Source organism: Protopterus annectens, chromosome 13.part0 (genome assembly GCF_019279795.1).
Source record: "Protopterus annectens isolate FY-2018-M chromosome 13.part0, PAN1.0, whole genome shotgun sequence".
NCBI classification, from domain to species: Eukaryota; Metazoa; Chordata; order Ceratodontiformes; family Protopteridae; genus Protopterus; species Protopterus annectens.
Window position 1 is genome coordinate 901,429,002 of NC_056747.1, and position 26,345 is coordinate 901,455,346.

General features: G+C 40.5%; 1 protein-coding gene across 1 annotated transcript in view; it reads left to right on the forward strand.

Moving 5' to 3' along the window:
• Positions 1-26,345, forward strand: part of LOC122787760 (breast cancer type 1 susceptibility protein homolog) — a gene marked incomplete in the record, with an annotated part of 959,769 nt that overhangs the window by 428,450 nt on the left and 504,974 nt on the right.

Consider the following 26,345-nt stretch of genomic DNA (forward strand, 5'->3'; position numbering starts at 1 on the left):
AGAATGTGTGTGCGTCATCTACTTGAGGCAGGGACATGAAGCACTGGGTTCACAGTGAGGCTGCTGGAGGACTTGGCATGGATACTCAGCTGAGGACTAACTCTACAGTTGTAATAGTGGGGAGTCTTCATTTTTTGGGCAAGTGCCAGCATAGCCAGCTGGAATTTTGTAAAGAATGATGCGTCCTTGTATAAAACAGTTTGATATTCAAAGATGCTTATGTTACAAATATTAGAACTGTGTCTCATTTGTATATCAAACGGATTGGTACAGATGCTTGTGCTGAAAATGTATTTGTGAGGTTTGCTTGTGTTAAAATCTATCATCAGTGCACACTGCTGAAATGAAAATAAATGTACATGTATTATTGCAACTGAATTAAATGTACTAGCTGGCTTACTTTAAGAAAGATAAGGGAAATCTAAATGAGCTGTTAAACCATTAAAATGGTACCCCACAGTGCTGCATAGGACCAGAGATGCTAGGTCTAGAAAACAGACTTTGTCCGTTAGCTCAGTAAAAAGAGGGGAAGCCCCAGGCACTGCCAATAAACATTTAGATGTGTATTGTAGCCGTCTATGCTAAATTCCTGTCTCAGCTTCAAAGGGAAATGCTGTGAGAACTTAGGTGACCAGATGAGGTCATTCTGCCAGCTCTCTTGGAAATTGTATTTTAGATATTACAAAGAGAAATCTCAGAGTATTGAGTACTGTGTGCGAGGCCTGGCTAGAAAGACTGCTCACATATTTCATCTTGCCTTGCCCAAGTAAGTTATTAGGGGAACAGTAAATTCTGTTAGATTCAGTCAGGAATATAGTGTAGCTTTGTTTAGAAAGTGTTTTCTTTTTTTGTACGAGTCTGTGTATCAATGTTAAGTTTAATATTTTCTGTGATTTGAACTCTGTGGTTTACTGTAAATATATATTCAGTATTTTCATGTTCTTTTATTATTTATTATTAAATATATTAAAAACTTTTATTGTGGTTGGTCGTTGTAGAAAGAATCTAACCTTTGAGAGTATTTATAACAGAAAATGTCCCCACACGATGAAGCAAAACTAAAATAAATACCAGTTAAATATCTGCTGAAAGGTAGACCAAAGACCACAAAGCTATTTATTTATCATTTATTAGTGTATGTGGTAGTATTTTTAAGATGTGTGGTTCGACAAAAGTAGTTATATTTATACTTCTTGTTTCTTAAAATGGTTTACATTGCTTAATTAGGGATGATTGACAGTTTAATTGAATGAATCTGTGGGTATTTAAAAGATTCTTCTGGTACATTGTTTGTATTCTGAAGAAGTCTCTTTTGAGATGAAAGTGATTATTAAAGGTGGTTGTTCGCTAAAGTCTGCTTTTTTACTCCTGGTGGTCTTTGTTCTACTTTGAGAGTACTTATATTTATTTAGTGACACTGTATGGGCCACTACAGAAGGCCTAGCTGTCTTGGTCAACTACCATCATTTGTATTAATATTGACTTCACACAGCATAATTGGATACCCTTTTAAGAGCCTTATAGTAACTGACTGGTGGCAGTGAAATCTACCTTATAGTCTGGGAAAGGTTGGTAGAGCGGGTAGTCTGTGCCAGCCTTTCCCAGGTGTGTGTGTGAAAATGAAATGGAGTTTGTGTGTGTCAACTACTTTGGGGGCAGGGGCATGAAGCACTGGGTTCACAGGGTACTGGAAGTCTTGGCTTGGACACTCTGCTGATGACCTAATCCTACAGCTGTAACAGTGGGGAGTCTTATTGAGGACCTGGAGGGAGACAGATATAGAGACATCCAGACCCCGGACTGATTGTTCCCTGTGTGCTCTTAAGGGAAATTGTACTTGATGCAGGGAGGTCTGCATCTGGAAATACTGAGGGTATCCATTTATATTCCAAGTGCACATCCCTCTCCAATGTCAGTGGTAAGGATTCAGGCTACTTGATTACTGACCCAGCATGGGGATGTCACATATTGGTAGCAGTGGTGGGCATCACACCTTGATAGCCTCCTCCTCCTCCTCTGTAACGGTGTTCACTAACTGGATCTCTGCTGGAGTAGGATCCGGTGTGTCATAAGTGTCATCCTCACCATCCAGATCTTTTACGTTAGCTAGGGGAGTAAAGTTGCTGTAGGTTTTGACCACAGATGAGAAAAGCTTATGAGCTGATGATGATAATCTTCGTTCATTCCTTACTGATGGTTGTCGGTTCCGTCCTTGGAACCGAGCCGGCCTTGTATCAAGCTCGTGTCAGCCAAAAACTCTCGAGCCAAGATGCTACCCAGAATGCTCTGCTCCCTGTAACCTCAGGTCTCGTTTGCCACTTTGCTGTACAGCCGTGTCAAGCCACACTATCTCAGCTAAGTGATAATTTTTTTGAAAGTTTCTATATTGTTAGTACTTTAAAAGTTTTCATTCGGTTACTATTACTATACTCCTACCCTATCGTATCTTTAAGACTCTCGCTATAGATATTCTTTGTGTTTCACTGTTGCAGTCATCACATTAGGGTTATCTGCCTGCAGGTAGCCCTCAGCCGGCCTGAATACCAGAGTCTTCGGATTTCTGCGTCGGATGCTGTCGCTTCTTCCATGACGTCAGGTCGTCAGGGGTATAAAACATGCAGCCGATGCCATTACATCAGTTTTTCTTGCCGTGCGGTGCCTAAAGCAGAAGCAGTTCGCAAGTGCTGGTCGGCCGACTCCTGAAATTTTTGTTTGAGTTTCAAACCTGAAGTCTTTAAAAAGATAAGTACCCTGTTGGGGATCCTTTTTTCTTGTCCTAACCGATGTCAGAAAAAAATTAACAATTGTCTTGCCTGTGGAAAGCAAATACCTCCTAGAGATTTTCATTCTTACTGTGTCACCTGTTTAGGCCCAGTCCACGACATACCTCGCTGTCGGTTTTGTGCCTTGTTCAACGCCCGAACTATTCGTCGTCTGGCTATTTTTGTAGCTAAATACTTTCGTTCTCTATCTCCGTACTCCGAAATGTTAAGCCTTCCAACTACCGATCTTCCAAAAAAAAATGTAAGAATAAAGACAGACAGACCACATAGGTCCAAAACTGCCGACGATGCTTCCTTTATGCTAGTCACCAGTCCACCGGTACTCAGTGAGGTGCTTTTGCAGCCCCTGATACCCGCTACTACAGATTCGCAGGCTTCTACTGAGACCCATTCGGAGTCCAGTATGCCGCGAGATGCTTCTTCAACTATGGAACCTGCGGATGTCTCTGCCTTGGATGGGTCCGGAGCCACTGTGCAGGCACCGGCTTCTGAAGGTGTATTCAGGTCTACCGACTTTCATATTAAACGGACAACTTCGTTTCAAGCTAGAAATACCGAATTCCTCAGGCCTAAAGCTCACACTATGCCTAGAAAACCGGCGATCAAGCGGCATACTCGGGCCCATACGCCTCAAAAACAAATGATTAGAATGGCTGAAGACCTTATTACCTTAATTAGGGGAAGCCAGCCTTCCCCCTCTAAGAGACCTATAACTGATTTTCTTTTTGATTCTTCTAATCAGGAATCTGATATCTCTGCTCCTTCTGACTACCAGGATTTACCCTTATCTACTTATGAGGATTCTGATTCAGAGGATTCCATTCCCTCTGCAGAAGATTCCACTCCCTCTACTTCCCCTCCAAAAGATTTTTCTTTTCGTGAAACCTTGCATATCCTTAGGGAGCATTTCCGCTGGGAAAGCCAGGACTATTCTGAGTCCAAAATTTTTACTCTCGTCTCAACACAGGCCTCTAGCTATCCTTCCCGTTCTGGAGATTGTAGATAATGTTTTCTTGGAATCCAGCCTTACCCCAGACACTTTGCCTCTTACCTCCCAGGAAACCTGACATTTACTACAGAGTACCTGACTCTCACAAGTTCCTCTTCAAGAATCCTACTGCGGATCCAGAGACCATTTCCCAAGGACCAAAAGGCATTAAGGCTACTAACTGCCAAAAATCTTACCCCTTCTGATAGCGACTCTAGAGCTTTAGACAGATGGTGTAAGAAGGTATACACTTCTGCTACTTTGGCCATTAGGGCTTTAAATTGCCAGTTTCATATGTTAAAGTATCAGCAGCATATTATAGGATTACTTAAACAGAAAATGATGTTGATTCCTGACTGTGCTGAACACAAAGATTTCAAGAGTTAATGCATTCTGCTGAACAAGTTGGTAAACATACTTTGCAATGTGGTTTTGATGCTTTAGAAACATCTTGCAGGGCTGCTGTTACTGGGTCTGTACTTAGAAGGCATGCCTGGCTTAAGGAACAAAATTTGCCAGATCATGTCAAAGCTAAATTACTGGATGCACCCTTAAACCAAGACCGCCTTTTTGGCAACAAAGCAGAAGTCCTCAATAGGATGGAGAAAAAAGCTAAATCTATGCAAACTGTAAAAATTTCTTAAAAGTACAGCCTCCTAGATTCAGTAGGCATTGGCCTTCTCAGTCCAAACCCAGGAGCAGCTGGCCACCAAGACTTCAGTCTCACGCTATGCACAGATCTAAGCAGTGGGGGGCTCCCACTTCCAAAGCAGGGAGTAGTAAGCCACCACCGTATGGAAAAATGGCACAATGACTTATCCTTAACTCTCCCAAGCCCTGCTCAACTACTTGCTCCCTTAGGAGGAAAGCTCGCCCTACATGCAAAAAACTGGGAACACATTACCCAAGACAAATGGGTTTTAAACATAGTTTCCCTAGGATATTACCTGCACTCGCTACCAACACCAAGTGGATGGCCAGACCTCCACCCAAATCAGTGGGCGGACGCCCAAAAAAAGTGCTCTCTCCTCAGTATCAATGCTATTCAACCTGTCCCAGCAGAACAAAGGGGACAAGGTTTTTATTCAAGACTGTTCCTGGTTCCCAGATTAGAAAACTCCTGTCATCCTATCTTGGACCTGTCTATTCTCAGCACCTTTCTGGTGGTTCCAAAATTCAAAACGCTAACTCTTCAACAGCTTCTTCCTATGCTAGCCAAGGATGCCTGGATCACATCCCTAGACTTGAAAGAAGCTTACCTGCACATCCCAATAAGGGAATCCTGCAGACAATACCTATGTTTCAGGGTGGGCTCCATGCACTATCAGTTCTCTGCACTTCCCTTTGGCTTATCTACTGCACCCAGGGTATTCACAAAGTGCCTAGCTCCAGCCTTTGCATTTTGCAGGCAGAAAAATATTCAGATTTACCCATACTTGGACGATTGCCTGATTCAGGCAGAAAGTCAGGACTTGCTTTTACAACACCTGGCATTTGTAAAGAGACTTCTAACCTCACTGGGGTACACCATCAACGAGAAGAAATCACACCTAGTACCCTGCCAACAGATTTTATTCCTGGGAGCAAGCTTGAACACAACTTCCCAGATGGCATTCCTCAGTCCGGAGAAACAAGTTTATTTAACAACCTACTTCAGCCTACTGGCCACAAAAACCCAGCTATCTGCAAGGAAAATCCTGCAAGCCCTGGGGTTCATGGCCTCTTGCATTCTATTAATTCCATATGCAAGACTGCATATGAGGAAACTTCAGTGGTATCTAAAAACTCTATGGTGTTAACATTCTCAGGACCTGGAAACAATGATTCCTATCATTCGTTGTCTAAGGGCAAAGTTCCGTTGGTGGGCAGAGGCCTGCTGCCACAACAAGGGACTCCCTTTCACTCTACCCCCTGCCGTCAAACCCTAACAACAGACACATCAGACTATGCCTATGACAGCCTTCAAAGACCTTACTCTTCCAGGGCAACTATTGGTAAAGACAGACAACACCGCCATTATGTGGTGCATAAACAAGCAGGGGGGAGCCCATTCCTACCCACTCTGCAGACTAGCTATGGCTCTGTGGAACACAGCCTTGAACTACCAAGTGAACTTGCAAGCTCAATTCCTGCCAGGCAAACTAAATTCACTGGCAGAGTTAAGCAGAAATCTCATAGACCCACATGAATGGAAACTGGAACCCAAAATATTCAATCTCTTGAGGAACAAATGGGGGATACCAGAGGTAGACCTGTTTGCCCCCCCGAACTACCAATTGAACAAATTCTGCACCGGAACTCCCCACAGTCAAGCTTGGAAAGTGGATGCCCTGTCCTTTACCTGGGAAAGCCTCTCAATTTATGCCTTTCCACCTCTGCCTTTCCTCTCAAAGGTTCCACTAAAGATCAAACAGGAAAAGCCAAGTCCAATACTGATTGCCCCAGACTGGCGACGCCAGCACTGGTATCCCCTTTTGCGCAGTCTGACAGTGCTACAACCATGGCACCTGCCTCAGACCTCTTCCCTGCTGTCCCAGCAAGCGGGCAGGATTCTGCACCCTCAGCTTCAAACCCTGAACCTTGCAGCCTGGTTAATTCCCTGAGCTCACCCCTAGCAGCCTTCAGTAAACAGGTGCTGGATGTCATTCTTGAGGCAAGGAGGCCTAGTAATAGAAAATCCAGTTCAGAAAAATGGAAAAGATACTGTTCCTGGAGCCATGCTCAGGGGAGGGCTACAACAGTGCCCAGCTTACCCTATATTCTAGATTATTTAACAGAAATGCTCTCCAAGGGCCTGTCTTTCTCCTCAGTTAAGATTCATGCCTCTGCCATTTCAGCACATTATAATATTGAGCCAGCCCTCTTCTCCCATCCCCTGCTAAAGCAATTCCTTATAGACCCCCAGGAGAGCTCCCACTCCAGCCTGGGACTTTAACTTTGTATTGGAAAAACTCACTCTTCCCCCATTTGAATCAACTGCTACAGCCGAGTTGAAATTCCTTTCTTGGAAATCAGCCTTACTTCTAGCCATCACTTTAGCAAGAAGAGTGTCTGAACTGCAGGCCCTCATTGCAGTGGAACCCTTCATCATCTTCCATGCAGACAGGGTTTCCCTCAGGACAAAACCATCCTTTATGCCCAATATGGTTACTAGTGTGGCTCTAAATCAGTCCATTCATTTGCCTCCTTTTTTCCGTAATCCTCAAAATAAGGGGGGAAGGATACTGCATTCGCTGGGCATGCACAGACAGCTTAGATTCTATTTGAACAGCACTAAGCCTCTCAGAAAATCTGACCAGCTGCTAGTTAGTTTTGCTGCAGGGGCAGAGGGGAAGGCCATTTCAAAGCAAATAATTTCCAACTGGATAGCCAATTGCATCCATTTCTGCTACAAGCACCATGGAAAACCTACCCCACAGGGAATAAGATCACATTCCACTAGGGCTGCCTCTACCTCTACAGCTTTTCTCAGAGGAGTCTCTACCAGGGACATCCTGGAAGTTGCTACCTGGAGCTCTGTACATACTTTCACCAAGCATTATCACCTGGCTATCTTTTCTAAATTCAGAGCTGGATTTGCCACAGCAGTCTTACAGGGCCTGATTGCTAGCCTCAATGCTCTCTTAACTGCCTCCACCCTTCCTTAGCTTTGGTAATCAACCCAAATGTGATGACTGCAATAGTGAAACATGAAGAACATAGTACATTTTGTGTACACTTACCATAAATGTAGATGTTTGAGTGTATTCACTGTTGTTGTCCTGGTTACCCTCCCTCCAGCCCCCTGACTTCCCTTGGCTCTACCTTTCCTTCTTATTTGGAATATAGTATATCATATGTATTTGCTTTTTGCTGGGGGTGTTCCATACCATATATTTGCTTCCTATTGTGGGGGCACCTGACATCTGAGGCAAGAAAAAGTGATGTAATGGCGTTGGCTGCATGTTTTATACCCCTGATGACCTGAGGTCATGGAAGAAGCGACAGCATCCGACCCAGAAATTCAAAGACTCTGGTATTCAGGCCAGCTGAGGACTACCTGCAGGCAGATAACCCTAATGTGATGATTGCAACAGTGAATACACTCTGACATCTACATTTATGGTAAGTGTACACAACTGTACTTTTCTTTCCCTTTATTACCCTTTTTCTTACCTTTGAGGTAATTCTTCATTACCATCGTTGGTAATTTTTCCTTTCTCTCTTCTTACCCTTCTGGGTACCCTCCTTTACTCTTTGGTACTGCCGTTCTCCTCCACATCATGTCGGACAAGAAAAGTAGTGTTGGTTTCAAACAGCGTAAGGATTGCGGCCATAATTAACCGCTTTCTGATGGCCATGATTTATGTGTATATCGCTTGAATGTCTCCCTCCTTACAGTGGATCCCTCGTGTGGGATTTGTAGAAATTTTTCGACCAAGACTCTCAATGAAAGAAAGAACACGTTAATCCTGAAAGATCTCCTCAAAACTCCTTTCTGTGAGGCTATCCCTGGGTCAGAGGGCTCACCCCCCCCCCCCTGCTAAACTTCATAAGAGGCGTTTTTCTTTCTCTTCAAGGTCGCTCACTTCATCCTCCTCTGGAGATCGCAGGGAGTCGACTCATAAGAAGATAAAAATTTCCAGTCCGGCGCTGCCACCTGTGACCCTTTCGGCTCCAGGCTCAGCACCGCCCTAGTTGATTCTTGCTCCAGCTATGTCCACTTTATCGCCACCAGCACCAGAGTTCCTGGTGTATACACTTATGGCTCCGACAGTTTTACCGCATCCTTTACCGACTCTGTCTCTGAAGGTACAGTCTGGCTCTGACAGTTTTGTCACAGCCTTTACCATTTCCGTCTCTGCAGGTACAGTCTCCTTCGTCCCCGAGTTTGACGATACTGTCCTCTGGTGCAGACATCTTCGGCACCGAAATGCTCTTTGGTGCAGTCCTTTTCGGCACAATCATTAGAGGTGTAGACACCGTCTTCGATGGCACCATACTCATCGGTGTAGACACTTGCCTTTATGGTGCAGACACCTTCGACTTCTATGGCGCTGCCTTCGTCAGCGCAGACTACCTCAACACCATTCTTCTTGGTGCAGACACCCTCTGTTTCGGGCTCTGCACCACTTGAACTAGCAAGGACCAAGTACTCTCCTCCTTTGGATCTGCTTGTTGGTAACCAATATAGCCCTTTTCTAGAAAGGCCAGAATCACCTTCAGGTTCCCCTGAGGTCGACCAGGAGCCTATCTGAACAAGATGTGATGCGGCATGTTGACCAGTTGCTTGTGGCCAGGGGTCTCTCACAACAGTCTAAAGCTATGTTCCCTTTTTCAGGTGAACGTATTTCTCCTCAGACTCCAACGTACACTCCTCCTTCGACTTCCACGCAAGCATCGAAGCCCTTTCCTCCAACAGCAGCTTCCTTCCTCCAACCCCAGTAGTGGACCTCACTTTGAACCCGGAGTCATCCTTGTGGCCCTCGGTGCACTGGGTATTGGGCTGTTCTCAGGCTAGTGGCTGTGCCGTGGGGGAGGGCATTCTTGGTTCCATACCGATTTTTTTTCTATGGCACCCTCCAGGAATCCTGCCTCCCTCACACTCCACAGCCCTTTTGAGACTCCTGGTCTGGGGATTGGCTTGTCGGGAGCGGGGTGTGACCCCGACTTCGAGGTTGTCATATTCGGTTCTGGGCTCCCATTCCTCTTTGGGCAGTCCGACCTTCCAGGACATGAAGAGGGCGCTTGCCTCTGCTGATAACCCCCCCCCCCATGTCGGAGTCCTCTTCCCCCCTCTGTGCCACAACTGTCACAAGCCACAACCACTGGGCACAAAGGCCTCAGGTTTTCCCCCCCCCCAGACCCCCTCTTTGTCTTCTCCATCCACAACCCCCATTGAGGAAGTACTTCTGGGTTTCGTACAGAGGAAGAACATGGATTCTTTGACCGAAGATATGGACTTTGATGTTGGGGAAGTGTCCCCATGGTCACCTTCTGATGAGGTGTCCTTTGTTGACATCCTTGAGATCCTGAGACAGAGGGGTGACTGGGAAGTCCTCCAATTCTTCCTCAAAGGAATCCATATTCCTGCATGCCTTTTCTGCCCAGTCCCCTACCTCCTGGGTTACCCTGCTGGCTGATGAGCTTGTCCAGCTCAGCGTCCAGCGTGCCCATGGAAGGCTCCTGACACCCTGGAAGATATACAATGGAGGCCTGACAAGATCTCATCTCCCACAGCTGAGCATCATCATTGGTCAAAAGGTCTTCCAGTAGATGCCATTGTGGTGGCGGCTGCAACCAAGAAAGACTTGGCAGAAAAGAGCCAGACTGTCCATCCGCCCAACAAGGAGCCCCGGGTGATAGACAGACTAGGGAAGCATGTGTTTGCTTCACTGACCTGCGCCGTAATTTCCTTGAACTATTTGGCACACTTTACAAGGCTCCAGAGGGATCTTATCAACCAACTCTCTGAAACCTTGGCAGGAGCTGTTTCTGATGAGGTCAGTGACAACGTAGCTTTTCAGATAGCAACCCTAGAATCCATATCCAGTTCTTCCATGCATCTTATTTCACACACAATGGAAGGAGCGGCTAGAGCAGCAGACGCGTGTATAGTCACGAGACAACATGCCTGGATGCACCTTTGCGGACTCCTTTAAGGCTTCCTTTATGAACATCCCCCTCCGAGGCCGTTTCTTTGTTTGGCCCTAAAGTTAAAGATATGCTGGCAAGGTGTGAACAAGATGGCAAGACCCTACCTGCCATTGGTGTCAGACACGCCACTCCTCAATGATTCTAGTCCGGAAGTCAGAAGAGCGGCAAGATGTGGCACAGAAAATCAGAGGTCTCTTTCCGTTGCGCACATGCAGAGTTCTCCCCTAGAGGCAGAGGAGGAAACTAATGGATGACACCCCTTTCAGGGCAGAGGTGGTCCGCGAAACCATGGTTCCACAGATTCTTTCTCTGGCCAAACCCTATCAGCGCTCCTGAAGTGTTGCCCGGCTGCTCACCTCTGGAAGAGGTCAGGGGTCATTTTTCCTTCTACCCCACTGCCTGGTGAAACATAACCTCCGACTTGGGTACAACGGATAATATCCAGAGGCTATCTCATCCCCTTTCATCTCTGTCCAACCTCATCCAGAGACTTACCCGACGTTCCACCCAGTCAAAGGGAAGCAGCAGCCCATGAATTCTGAAAGCTGCTACAAAAAGTCATCCAAACCGTCCCCCCAGACCAAGTAGGATCCGTTTTTTACTCAAGGTTCTTTTTGGTGCCAAAAAAGACAGGGGACTGGATACCAATTCTGGATCTCACCACACTGAACAAATTTGTAAAAACACAGAAATTCCAGATTGTCACGGTTCAGTCTATCCTTCCTCTTCTGGAAGAAGACTATTGGATGTGCTCTGTAGATCTTCAAGATGTGTATTACCATGTAAAAATGGACAAGCGCTCAAGAAGATACCTCTGCTTCTGCATAGGAGCCAGTCACTACCAATTTCGAGCAATGCCCTTCGGTCTCTCTACAGTCCCCAGTGTGTTCACCAAATGCATGGCAGTGGTCATCGCTCACCTGCGACTTCAAGGATTCCAAGCATTTCCATATCTAGACGACTGGCTCCTCACTGCCTTCACCAAGCACCTACTGGAAGAAGCCCTAGACTACACTCTTCTCACAGCACAACGCCTGGGAATCCCTATAAACTGAGAAAAGTCCAACACGAACCCAGCACAGTCTTTAGAATTCATTGGGGTACTGTTAGACACCAGGAATTGTACAGCATCTCTTCCGTATCAGTCTTCAGAGAATAAGACAACAGGTTTAGCCGCTGCTCTGTCACCACAAATCTTCCGTTCGGTCCATACTTGGGGTCAGTGGCAGCCTCGATCACCATTGTTACTCTGGCCAGATTCCACATGAGACTTTTCCAGTGATTGCTCCTCACTCAGTGGTACTCTCTACAACACCATTTGTCTTTTCAGATGTGTGTAACTCAGAGATGCAAGCAAGATTTTCTCTGGTGGACGTCTTGAAACTCCCAACAGTGGTCTCACCCCTTCAGCCCCCATCAACCGAAAGCCACGGTGATCACTGATGCCTCCCTGATGGGGTGGGGGGGGTTATGTCAGGGACACTCGGTCCAAGGCACCTGGTTGGAGACAGAGGCCCTTTTGCATATCAATGTCCTGGAACTGAGGCGGTGCTGCTAGCATTGCAAGCATTCCATTCCATCCTTCTGTCAGGGACTATTGCGATCCAATCAGACAACATGTCAGTGGTCTGGTACATCAGCAAGCAAGGGTGCATCAGATCTTATCCATTATGCTGAGAGGCCTTGAGAAATATGGCAATGGGCGATAACTTCCAACCGCTTACTTATTGCAATGCACATTTCCGGGAGCTCCAATGTGATAGCGGACAAGTTAAGCAGGTGCATTCTACGAGTGGTCCCTCAACCCTGTGATAGTGGCAAAAGTTTTCAACCGCTTGGGCCAGCCTTGCTGCGACCTATTTGCCTCCCCAACCAACTACAAGTACAGCAACTATTTTGCCCTGATCCTCCCTCGGGGACAGTCACCGAGAGATGCTCTTGTACATGCTTGGCCCTTGGGTCTAATTTATGCTCATCTTCCTCTCCCCCTCTTCTTCCAATTTCTGAAGAAAGCACGACAGTTGAAAAGCAAAGTGATCCTCATTGCTCCATATTGGCCTCAACAAGTCTGGTTCCCCTTCTGGCCTCACCTGCTAGAGCGACCATGGATCCTCAATCCATCCCCAACATTGATCTCCCATCCGCAGGGTCTGACTCACCCCAATCTAACAACCCTGAAGCTGACAGCTTGGTTTCATCACTTCCAATGATTGCCAGGCAAGATAACCTCTCATCCCCGGTGCGCAATATTCTTATCGCATCTCATAAATCATCCACCAGACTAATCTATCTCAGTAAATGGAAAAGATTTTCTTTATGGGCAGCGAATAAACAATTAGACCCCTTGTCAGCCCCAGTTTCGGTGGTTCTAGATTACTTATCACATCTTTTCCATTCTGGGGTGTCTGCCTCTACTGTTTGTGTTCATTTAGCTGCCATTTCAGATTTCCACATTTGTTTTCAGGATTCTTCACTCGTATCACATAGACTCTATAAAACTTTCTTGAAGGGGTTTCTTCACTTAAAACCTTTCTTTAGAGAACCAGTACAACCTTGAGATTTGGCCTTGGTCCTACAAGCCCTAACAGCTCCTCCCTTTGAACCTGCACTTTCATGTGATTTAAAGCACCTCTCTTGGAAAACTTTGTTTCTGGTTGCAATCACATTGGCCAGACGTTTGTCAGAACTTCAAGCCTTATCCATCAAACATCCCTACCTTATCTTCCATAAGGATAAAGAATCACTAAGAACCATTTCTTCCTTTTTACCAAAAGTGGTGTCAGAGCAGTCTATCAACCAGTCCGTTGACCTTCCAGCATTTTTTCTTAATTCTAAGAATGGAGAGTATTGCCTCCACTCCTTGGATGTTCATAGGCAAATACAATTCTATCTGGACAGAACAAAATCTACCCGTAAATCAGATCAACTATTTCTGGCCTTTTCTGGATCAAGACTAGGTCATCCTGTCTCAAAAGTTACATTGGCATCATGGTTGAGAAATTGTGTTACCTTTATCTACAACAAGAACAATATCACCTTGCCTCACAGAGTGAAAGCACATTCTACAAGGTCCATGGCAACTTAAGCAGCTTTCCATGCTAGGGCTTCTCTCAATGATATTTGCTCAGCTGCGACTTGGGCCAAACCTCATACTTTTATCCTTCATTACAAATTGGATTTGTCATGGTAGAGCTTCTTTTGGCTCAGTGGTACTCAGGAATGTCCTTTCATAAGAGCCACCCAGGGATACAGGTAGCTGGGAACTCTGTCCCATCAGTAAGGAATGAACGAAGATTAACAACATCCGATAAAGAAGTTGTGTCTTACCATTCCATTCCATCTGTGTTGTTGATCTTCATTCATTCATTACTCCCCGCCCTCTGTCCCCCTCCGGAGGTTCCTGTGGTTGATCTCATCGACTCCTTTATTGTAGGTTTGTTATGACCAGAGGTAGCCTCTACCTTTGTCTATCAACTTGCAAACTTGATCTGAGGTAACAGGGAGCAGAGCATTCTGGGTAGGATCTTGGTTGGAGAGAGTTTTTGGCTGACGCGAGCTTGATATAAGGCCGGCTTGGTTCCGAGGACTGAACCGATAACCCATCAGTAATGAATGAATGAAGATCGACAACACAGATGGAACATTCTGGTAAGACATAACTTCTTTTTTTTGCCAGAGTGCTGGAGGTGGTTGCATTTTACTTCTGACTGGAGGATCCAGTTGCATGCTGCTTCTTAGTCTGTCAGGCATTGTTGAGAGTTAGTGGAAATTAATGATCAAAGTTCTTACTCACATTGCCTCCAGTTACTGACCCATTCCTAGCAGGCTTTGCTGTTTGTTACAAAGCAAGTTTCATTTAGTTAAGCAAGCCTTTCATGATGAAGAATTGTGGGTGGTGGTAAACACCAAGTTACTTCAATGCTAGTACTTCAGCGTATCAAGGGATGGAAATTAAACTTGCACCTTTCAAGAACAAAGGTGTTTGTTTATTTATTTTGCCTTTGTTTACTGGGTTTGTGTGACTGATTTAGTCAAAAAAAAAACCTTCAGAAGAGGGCTGGAGAGAAAATCTCCAAGATATTGCAAACCATTTTAAACAGACATTCAGTAATATACATAAAACAGACATTAAATGATGTATATTAATTATTACACATACATTTGCTAATTACACATGAAAGTAGTGGTAATTGTTACAGTATAAAAGATGCTTTTGCATTAGTACATGTGGGACACTGCACATTTAAAGGGGTGTATTAGTGAGTTTGTCATATACATAATAGATCGTGTGATTAGTGCTTAGTAATTCAAAGAAATGGAGGTAAGAGAAAGAACTAAGTTGTGTAGAAAGTGTTAATAGCATAGTTAAGAGGTGGGATGTAAAGTAGGTTCAGTGACATAGATGACTGTCATAAGGTTTATAGTAGAAGTATAGAGGAGTTTGTAATTGAATAATTTTTAAATCATGGATGAGGTTACCTATAAGTCAGAGTGGTTCTTACAGAATCATTTAAGAATTATTTAGATATTTGGTTAGGTGTTAATGTTGCTCTGTGATGGTGGTGCATGTGTTCTCAATGGTCTTTGACCTTTATGCAGTGGTGATTAACTCTGAAACTAAGAATAAATCTCTTTACTTAATACTTTGTCTTGTAGATTTTGAGTGGTGTTGGTTCCCATAGAAGATGCATAGTGAGGTAGAAATCATAGATTGCAAGTGTCTCTAGCCTCTCTGTCTTATAAACCTGGATCGTAGCTTTCCACTCCGTGAGCAATGTATTACTGTAATCCAATGTTGTCCCTCAGACAGACTGAATGAAGCCCCATTAATCTAGGTTTGTGGAGCTCCAGCTGCCTATCATTATAGTCGAGAAAGCAAGCTAAGAAGTGCCTGTGTAGATCGTTAAGGCACCCTTCTATGGATTGCTGTGTAGACAAGTTGTAGTGTTTTTATATTTAAAAAAAAAAAACACTGAAAAGAACATGCATCTAAATGTAGGAACTTTAAGAAATTTTATTTCTGTCATCCACCATATCAGCATTGACTTCAATGGTGATGGAGAAGGAGAATTAGATTTTAGAGAGAGAAAGTGGCAAATAGAGTTGTATGCTTACAACACTCCTGGGTTGAACAGCAACGTTAATTATAAAGTGGTGCTTTACAGAGACAGTATTATGACAGATGTAAATAAGTCTTTTATATATTTTTTTTACATTCTTTTTTGTTTTTTAGGGTTTGCTACTTTGAGTTATCAAGTGTTTTGATTTGCTGATTTGGATTCTGCAAATGGTATTTAAAAGGTTTTAACATAATTGTATATATTCTGAAGAAGACCTAGAAGGGTCAAAAGTGCTTAATCAACATTAAAAGAGTTAACCTGGATTTTTTCCATTCTTTCCAGTGTTTTTTTTTATCAAGTTTATAACTTTTACCACTGTTGTTGAGGCATTCATTTGTTTTTCTTCAATTGTGATATTTTAGCCGGTTCTTACTCAATGAACTCCAGAGGATGAGTGTCTTCACATTCACAGGCAAACTGATAATCTTTAGGTTAATTCCTCAACTCAAATTTTCCAGCTAACATAATATGATATTGATTTGTTAAACGGTATGTTGCAGAGCTAAAATCTGTTGGGTTTCTGTGCCCAGGGTTTGTTTATGTGCACAAGTTTCTTCTGATGGCTTTCCAGCTCTATAGCAATTACTAGCATTCTGTTGTCTATTACTAGTATCTTTAATGACTGCAGTATTGGCCAAAACTTGTCCTAATGCTTTTAACCTTTTGTAAGGCTTGACCTGCCTTTCAACATATGCCGATGAATTTGATGCCATACCTCTGATATAACCAAACAGTTGACCATAAGACTTTTAATAGTGCCTTACCTAAGTAACCTATGATAATATGAAAGCTTTCAAGTTGTAATGTAAGCTTAGGGCAGTCCATTAGTATCGGTAAGATTGTCAGATGTCCCATCAGACTAATGGAATTCACAATTATTCCCAGCAGGTCCCCTGTGATGGAATTAAGCCTTGATGCCTAAGTGGTTGTGTCCATCTTATACATATTCTCACAAAAAATTAAACCCTGGGCATACTAGCTTGAAGAGCAGGAGAGTGATTTAGGACATTGCTTCTTTGATTGACTTTTACCTCATTTGTGATTTCTAATGCTTAGGATCTTGTCTTTTAATTTTTATCTTGTATTTCTTTATTGTTATATTGTTATCTACACATTTAGTTTCGGTGCAAGTATATTTGTTCTTTGCTAGACCATGAGGTATGGCATCGAAATACAAGGAAAAACAAAATATGTATATTGATAATTTGGCATAACTTTCTTTAAGCACTCTACTAGATGTGCAGTAGCAAACCCTGCCCCACATCCCGTCAGGGATGGCCTCCTCAGTTCGTGTCCACGGTCATGACATTCTGCAAGAATATGTAGAAGCAATGAGTATGGTTGCGTGTATGTTTGCCATGTTGAAGATCAAATTTTGCTTGAAACCACCACGAGGAACAAAGTTTTAATCTTTTTATTAATAAAAACGAGCGCTTTCACGCAGCAGAGTGCGCTTCATCAGGTTACAATCTTCACTAAAATTTCTGCTATTTTTATACTAAAAGGTATTGCCAATTATTCAATCAATTAGCAAACAAATCAAATACAATTAAGATGATTTATCAAAATAGCGCTGATGTGCATACATTCAGTGATAAAAACAAATATATACAAGTTAAAACACTTTAAAGTACACTTAATTTTCATTGCATGACCTCATATAAATTCATATAAGTCAATAATATGGGTTACACCTATAATTGATACAATCAAAGCTGTTATTATAGTTCTCAAGGAAGTCATGCCCATATATGGAAGGAGATCCCTTTTAGATAGCTAGTCCTGCATGTAACATTTTAAATTCAGCGAAGAGCAAGTATACGCTTTCCTGTTTTTATGTCATTCATAAAACTATATAACTCATGTAATACTATAATGTTATAAGTATTGAAAAAATATATTCTTAGTATATTGCATGTTCATGAAACATTCTTCCACTGAAGGCCCATACTAAGAAATGTTTTGGCCAATATAAACTGAAAAACTAAAACTAAGAAAAGCTAAGAAAAGCTAAGAAAATATATGTGCATAGGCATAGAAATTGTGCATCACCACTCTACTAATCTCTATGCCTAATAAAACTATCAACCTTTAAGCAACTCGGCTTTATTATAATTAATTACTACAATGACATGTTTTTAAGATATTATTAAATATACCATAAGAACAAATACAGATATAAATATAAATATCCCGTTATAACAACAATGGGATAACAGATATAAAATTTATATTAATTCAAAAATGTATATTTTTATTTCAATTTACTACTGAAGCGGATTAAAAAACAAGATAAAAGGCGGGATGAAAGAAGATTCCGTCGTCACATATGTGTAGCCATTTCTACCAGCCACAGTGACAGCATAATGGAGAATTATACATTATAAAAGATATTATTATGTTATGCAAGTTTCATATTTAATCTACATGTTCATATCTCATTAGTTCCCTATTTTATATTATGTATTTTCCATTTGTAAATAGTTCATTCCAAAGTATCTAATCTTTGTTTATTCGAGATATTGATCACAAAAATCAATACTATTTAAAAAATATAGATCATACAAAATCCATTTTCATTCACCACGTAGTTATTATTTATATATCAATTAACATGAGTTCTGTTTTTCTTTCTTTTTCTAGCGTATATTCAAAATTGAAATATAGACTAGATCTTGCCATTGGGGTAGTGCAAATACATATAGAGTTCATAATTTATATATGCCATTTATTTCTAAATGCAAGTCACAAGTCTTGCATTGGGTGGGATAATATAAATCTAAGAATCCCTTCCAATAGGTATGTAAGCCGGTCATATGGCAAGCATCTCTAAGAACATACTATATGTTAATAAATAAACTTCAACACTTTTAGATGTTTAGAAGGTGTTGACATGGCAAAATATAAGTTGAATATATGACGATCCAGAAAATGGACATGTTATCTAATCAAAAAACAGGAAACTTGAAATAACTAAAAAATAAGACAGGAGGCAATATAAACAAAAGTAGTATGATATGGTATATCATGCAGGTCCTGAAAGGGCAGGTCGAATATTGATCACAGTATTGAGTCCAGGTGGTATGTGAGCCTTTAATCTTAAAATCCACCTAAGTTCAAACATTTCCAATGTATTCATATGATCGCCTTCTCTCCTATTTAGATTTACCACTTGCAAAATCTGAAAAACAAAACTATGCTGAGGATGAACACTACAATGTATGGCCAATGCATTATTGGGACTATTTTTTCTTATGTCATAGACATGGTTATATATTCGATCTCTGAGCCTTCGTGATGTCATGCCCACATAATAGCCGTTACATTGGTTACAAGTGGCTAGGTATACTACATTCCGGGTGTTGCATGTTGCATAAAAGGTGGGTTTTAGATTAAATTCAACACCTGAGACATTAACGTCTCCTGCCTTACTTATATATTTACAGAGTGAACATTTGCCGCATGCAAAAGTACCTGTTTTTATATGAGCCCTAATGTCAACCGACACAGTATCTAATTTCTCTTTGCAAAGCAGCCTTTTCAGATTCATACAATTATTATATCTGAAACCAGGTTTTTCCCCAATCAATTCTGAAAGTATTGGATCTATTAATAGAATTTTCCAGTTACCTTTCACTATTCTGTTTAAATGTTCCACATCACTAGTATATTTAATGTCATATGCAATGTTTTTAGTCATTTTCTTTTTGTTTAGTGTTCTAGCTAATTTTCTCCGAGATATTGAGCTCTCTAACAAGGGATCAGTTATATCATTAACCAACTTTATAGGATATCCTCTATCTGTAAAGTACTTTTTTTGGCAGTCAATTAACTGTAGTGCATCTGATTCATCACTACATATTCTTAATATCCTGTTCATCTGACCCTTTACAATATTTTGAAATATGTGACGTGGGTGTAGACTGTCGAAATGAAGGATACCATTCCTCCAACAGGATTTCCTATAAAGTGTGGTGACCAAATCATTGTTATTTCTTTTCGTAATAGTAATGTCTAGAAAATTAGCACTTAATGGAGAATACTCATGTGTGAACCTAAAGAACGATGTAGTAGTATTCATGAAAATGATAAAATCATTCAAAGTGTCAACGTCACCATTCCAGAGCAATAGAACGTCATCTACGAATCGCCTGTATAGAATCACATTGCTAAACCTAGGATCATTAAAGATGTTCTCTTTTTTCCCATCTGTAAACAACGAGATTGGCATATGCATTAGCACAGGGGGTGCCCATGGCCACCCCCCATTTCTGTGCATATACCGTATGGTCGTAGAGGAAAATGTTGTTATTTAGAACTAAGTCCAACATACAACAGATGTTCATAATCTCGTTATTATCCATTATTTTTATTTCAGTCAGGTGGGATCTTACCGCATCTATACCATAATCGTTAGGAATACTTGTAAAAAGACTTTCTATATCTAGCGTGACTAATAGAGTATCAGCTTTGATCTTGGTTTTAACCATATCTAATTTAAGGTCATCCAATAATTCATAGGAGTCCTGTAGTATAGTGGGTACTCTTTTCACCAGTATTCCCAGTTTGGTTTGTATATATAAAGATGCATTTTGTGTGACCCAATGGTCACCTGATACAATGGGACGTAATGGAGGTGGATACTTGTCCTTATGTAGCTTAGGCAGACCCTTGATTAAGGGTATCAGGGGTAATTCTATCATTAGGAAATCATAGAGAGATTTATCTATAGATCTTGTCATCAATAAATCATAAAAGGTGTCATGTACATACTTCACTATTGTTATGACTTCCGATTTTTCTATTATCTTATATGCATTGTCATTGTTTAGCATATTTAACATTAATTGTTGGTAAAAAGTTGTATCCATGGCAACAATCCCCCCTCCCTTATCTGCCGGTTTGAATACCAAACTTGTATCGTTGCAGAGGCCATCTAATTCACGTTTCTCTATAGAGCTTAGGTTAACAAAATTACCTTTGTTGTCATGACAATCATAATAGTGATAAAAATCACGCTCACATGTTTTCATAAAACATTCAATAGGTTGTATTAATGGAGGTACAAAAGAACTTTTCCTTTTACAGATTATGGTATCTTGACCAATTTCACTATTATTAGATGAAACATCTTTAAACAAAACCTTGAGAGATAGTTTTCTACAAAACAAACGTAGACCTATCAAAGTATCAGATACAATGCTATGTTTTGAGGGGATAAACGATAGACCCTTATTTAAGATATATTGTTCATTTGATGTAAATGTCCTTGTTGTTAAGTTAAAAAACAAACAGTTCAAGTTTTCATTTTTCTTCTTTGTTCCGGCGTTTCTCCCGATAGTTTCCTTTTTCCCCTTCCCTGGCTGTTGGAGCAGTAGCGTACTGCACCTTTGTAAGGGAGAGGAAAATTTAAAGGTATAGGTGCCATGAACCTATGGTTCGAGCTACTGACTTTAGATTTAGCACCCAAAGTATTTTGGTTAGCTAAGCCCTGCTGATTGCAGGGCAAGGATGTACCAGGTGTATCAGACACATTGAGTTCTCCATTAGTAGCATTTTCTGTCATTAGTCTAGTGCTCATCGAATCATTCAACACAGTCACTGTATCATTATTAGTAGGACATGAGGCTGCTAATGCATGTGTAGGTTGCGAACTGTCTTTCAAGCTAGTTCTCGGCCAAACAAAAATATGGCCGAGATGAAAATCTTCACAGTCCCGCTTTAATTTTCTAACTTTTATCTGTTCCAATTTATTACTATATAATGCTAATTGCCTGTTCATAGCTTGCAACTTTGAACTACAAAACTCAGTCTGGTAATTAGCAGTAAGAAATTTATATTGTTCCTCTACCTTCACAAGGAGCTCCGCTTCAATCGGTGTAAAGTAGTCCAGCAGCAACTGGATATATCTGTTCCCAAAATCAATGTTCAGCTGTTGCCATTGACGAAGTAATTCTGGATGACTATCCCCGTAGGTCGGCATGCACAGAACCCGCATGCCACGGGGGATAACTTTGAAATGTATGCAGGCTTGTAGATGTCTTCTCTGCCAGACCAGCCTATGCAGGCGGTAAAGATCATTTTCCAGGTTTCTTAGGCTTCCAAAAAATTCATATAGGTTCTCACTACTGTTAGACGGACTAACATGGGCATCACCATTAATGTCCATTCGCAATAGCGGATTCTCTTTTTGATAGAACAGACAGTTCCAGCTATCATTTGTCACAGTACTTACTGGATTATAATCTAATTCAATGTTCGGCATTTCCATCGTGTGTTGATCAGCTAAGCACAAAAGAAGAAATACCAATAGCAAAAGACAAAAGCCGATCATCCAAAGGTTCCTTGCACCAAAAGTAGAAGACTGAAGATCAAATTTTGCTTGAAACCACCACGAGGAACAAAGTTTTAATCTTTTTATTAATAAAAACGAGCGCTTTCACGCAGCAGAGTGCGCTTCATCAGGTTACAATCTTCACTAAAATTTCTGCTATTTTTATACTAAAAGGTATTGCCAATTATTCAATCAATTAGCAAACAAATCAAATACAATTAAGATGATTTATCAAAATAGCGCTGATGTGCATACATTCAGTGATAAAAAAAAATATATAAAAGTTAAAACACTTTAAAGTACACTTAATTTTCATTGCATCACCTCATATAAATTCATATAAGTCAATAATATGGGTTACACCTATAATTGATACAATCAAAGCTGTTATTATAGTTCTCAAGGAAGTCATGCCCATATATGGAAGGAGATCCCTTTTAGATAGCTAGTCCTGCATGTAACATTTTAAATTCAGCGAAGAGCAAGTATACGCTTTCCTGTTTTTATGTCATTCATAAAACTATATAACTCATGTAATACTATAATGTTATAAGTATTGAAAAAATATATTCTTAGTATATTGCATGTTCATGAAACAATTATTCCCAGCAGGTCCCCTGTGATGGAATTAAGCCTTGATGCCTAAGTGGTTGTGTCCATCTTATACATATTCTCACAAAAAATTAAACCCTGGGCATACTAGCTTGAAGAGCAGGAGAGTGATTTAGGACATTGCTTCTTTGATTGACTTTTACCTCATTTGTGATTTCTAATGCTTAGGATCTTGTCTTTTAATTTTTATCTTGTATTTCTTTATTGTTATATTGTTATCTACACATTTAGTTTCGGTGCAAGTATATTTGTTCTTTGCTAGACCATGAGGTATGGCATCGAAATACAAAGAAAAACAGAATATGGATATTGATAATTTGGCATAACTTTCTTTAAGCACTCTACTAGATGTGCAGTAGCAAACCCTTCCCCACATCCTGTCAGGGATGGCCTCCTCAGTTCGTGTCCATGGTCATGACATTCTGCAAGAATATGTAGAAGCAATGAGTATGGTTGCGTGTATGTTTGCCATGTTTTCCTATTGTGTACGTTTTTATTTTAACTTATTAAAATAATACAAAGTTAAAAAAAATCTGAAACCAGTACATCAGAACCCATATGCAAAGAAAAAATGTGAAAGAATATACTTAACGTAATTCACTGGTATGTAGCAGAATTTCCTTGTACTGGAACACAACAGTTTTGTCACGACACGTTCATGTAATTGCTTTTGTTTCTGTTCAGTGCTCTCTGTGGATTGTGTAGGCAATGTAGCGGAAGTATTCCATTCTGCAGAAACCTGTTAATGGTAGTAACGATAGAAAGTTATACAAAACTGATAATGACAGTTTTTTTTTTCTAATTTCTTTCTTTTTTATGGTTTGTTTGGTTGGTGCCGGTATAAGCTTGCAAATAATGTCCTCCTAACGTTCTGCTTTTTAAATGTTTTTTTTTTTTTTCTACTAAGAATGTGGCTAGCATTACAGAAGGATGACAGACCCCTGTGGCATGTGGGCATACTAGCCAACAGAAATTGTAAGAATTATTTTCCTCTTACAGTTTTTTTGACATTGATGTTACAATGACATGACACCATATTCTTTATTCATAACTAAGTGGCTGAATTTGCACGGCTGTCAGTCAGCCAGCATCAGCATATCTCTCAACCTCTTAGTTTGAGAATTCTGGACAAAGGCAAAAATAATGGATTGTCAAAGACCGAGAATGAGAGAGAGATTTTAAATATTGCTTTTATAAACTTAGAATGTAGATAGAATTACAGGTTTGCATTAGGATGCATTTTCCAAATATGAATTATGAAGCTCAAATGACTGTCGTTATTTAGTGACTTCAGTCCTTAATGATTTGCCAGAAAAAGCACATTTTTTTTTACGAGGAACAGACCCAAAAATATGGGGCAAAAATACGAAGATTCTGCAAAATTCGGTTCATTTGAGAGGTATTAGCATTAGTCATCTGAAGTTATGCCCACACCTGCACCTTATGCAAGTAGTTCTTTTGTTAATTTCCTGTCATGGTTTATTTTTTACTGGTGTATTTAAGGGCTCAGCCATGGGTGCTTTTTGTATAAATTAATTAAATTTGAACTTAAATGGTCTTAATGCTTCTCTTTACATCAATGATCTTGTATTGCTATTTTAAGAAATCAGATGGTACTTTATTAAGGTACTTGATGGTTTCAGGACAAAGACAAAACTACATGTTCATAGGTAGTCATAAGGCATGCAGTCAAGGAGGACATTGAGAAGCCTAATTCAGTTCCCAGTCACCCTAGAGCACTGTCTGGTTAAGTGACTTGCTTAGAATTATACATTATGCAAATGAAGGCAGAGGGAATCAAACCCTGAACTACAAGAAGCAGCTTGTTAACAGCTAATCCTGTTTACTGTTAATGTATTTCAGAACATGCACGTGCGCGCACACACACGATGAAAATATAATACACTACTCAAAACTTTTGGCCAAATGCAGAATCAGAATTGAGAGTTATTTTGAAATTTTAGTTTGATTAGAATCTTACATCTTTTAGCACCACACCACATGGATTGTTTCAGAAGTGTATTCCCAAATAAAAAAAAGCTGGATGCAAATCGGTCTGCTAACCCATGGAAAAATAACTGTAATGGAAGGAAGCATAGTACTGTAATTTGATTATGACCGTACTTCCCCAACCCACACCATCATGCTTATGCTGGTCTGTGGGTCCCAACATAATACCAAACTCATGCATATCTGAGCCAGTAACATTTATAGGCTTACCGTACTTGCAAATCTCAAGGGTGCACCATTGTTTCTCCCTAGCAAGAGCTGAAAGATTGCCAGTTATTGAAATACTATCCTACCTTTTTGCCACATTGCTACATAATGTACTATCATATGGCAGAAAACACTCCTCCTATAAAGATTTTAGTCGGCACTCCACCTCATTCACTCAGTAATACAGTGAGGGATGAGTTGCTTTGCAAACGTTTAAATCCTACATCTAGGCAAGTGAAAAGGCTTTAGGCTTTCTCCAGCAAGAGCACTGCTTTTTGGAACTTTCTTCCTTGTGAATTGTATTCAGAATACAAAAATCTTTTAAGGATGAAATTCTAAAGTCTTTTACATTGTGGTCAATTTGTAGATATTAAAGGTCTAGCCATTTTCTGTCAGCTAGGATGCATCATCATAATTCCTGTTTGCAACCATTTAGAAAACTGTCACATTATATACATATATATCTCAGTTACTAACTTAAAATTACATAAAGGCAAAATAAATAATTAGTAATATATTTATTAGAATAAAAGATCAAACATCGGCAAAAGAGTTATTTACAGTATGTACAAATATGTCAGAGATAAATTATCTGTAATAGTACTATGTCAAAATAAGCCACTTGAGAAATTATTTTCATGGCTTTAATAAACTTAATACTGTAGTCCAAGGGTTAATAAAAGAAGCTGAAGATAATGTCATTTTTTGATGGTAGTTTTTTTGAAGATAACTTTAAGGGGCAAAAGGAATTCTTCAAGGAGAGGTGCTTTGTTTTTCTGCCAGTTGGTGGTGGTGATCTTCCTTGCCACAGCCAAAACAGTCCAGATGAAATAATCTTTCTTCAAAACAAGACTAGAAGAAAAATTATATGAGGCCATAAACTTGTTGAATATAATATTATTTGTCCATATAGCCTTAAAGAAAGAGTCAGATTTCCCAAAAACGTAAGAGATGAAAAATCAAAAATAATATATTGCCAATTGGCTTTGGTTATTTGGTCACATCTCCAGTATTTATTGACAGTTTTTAGAAACAAATACCAATTTGTTAAGAATAAAAAAAGTTCTGTGAAGACATCTCTAAGTAAAAATAAGTATTTGGAAAAAGAACTCTGGAGTGCATGGACAAATGGCAGTGTTACATTTCACGTGCTGCTCTTGTGTTGATGGGATAGCTGATAGCAAGTTCAGTTAAAATCACCATATCTTAGTGGATAATTCATCTTCCACTACTGCTTTTCCACCTACAGACCTCAGGTACATCTGTTCTGTGGGTAGGCATTTGTAGCCAAATGGACAACTACGCGAGACTTAGACTGCTTGATTTTTGCAGAGTAGTTAATCAGAGGACCTCGTGCATTCATTAGATCTGCTTTTATTTCACTAAATATAACAAAGTATAACAGTTCTGTAGAGTTTATTTCAAAACAGGTTTTGTATCTGCTTTCCAACTTTCTAACTTTGTAGTATGTCATAAATACCGAAGAGTTGCTATGATGATTTCACCTCTATCACATTTTTTGCCATCTTTCACATTCTGTTTTTACTTCCTTTACACACCCTGATTTATTACATGGTCCATACCTTGTTCATGTTTTCCTTAAAGTAACTTTTGTAGTTCATGCTTATGGTTTGCTATTGAAGTATCGCTGTTTT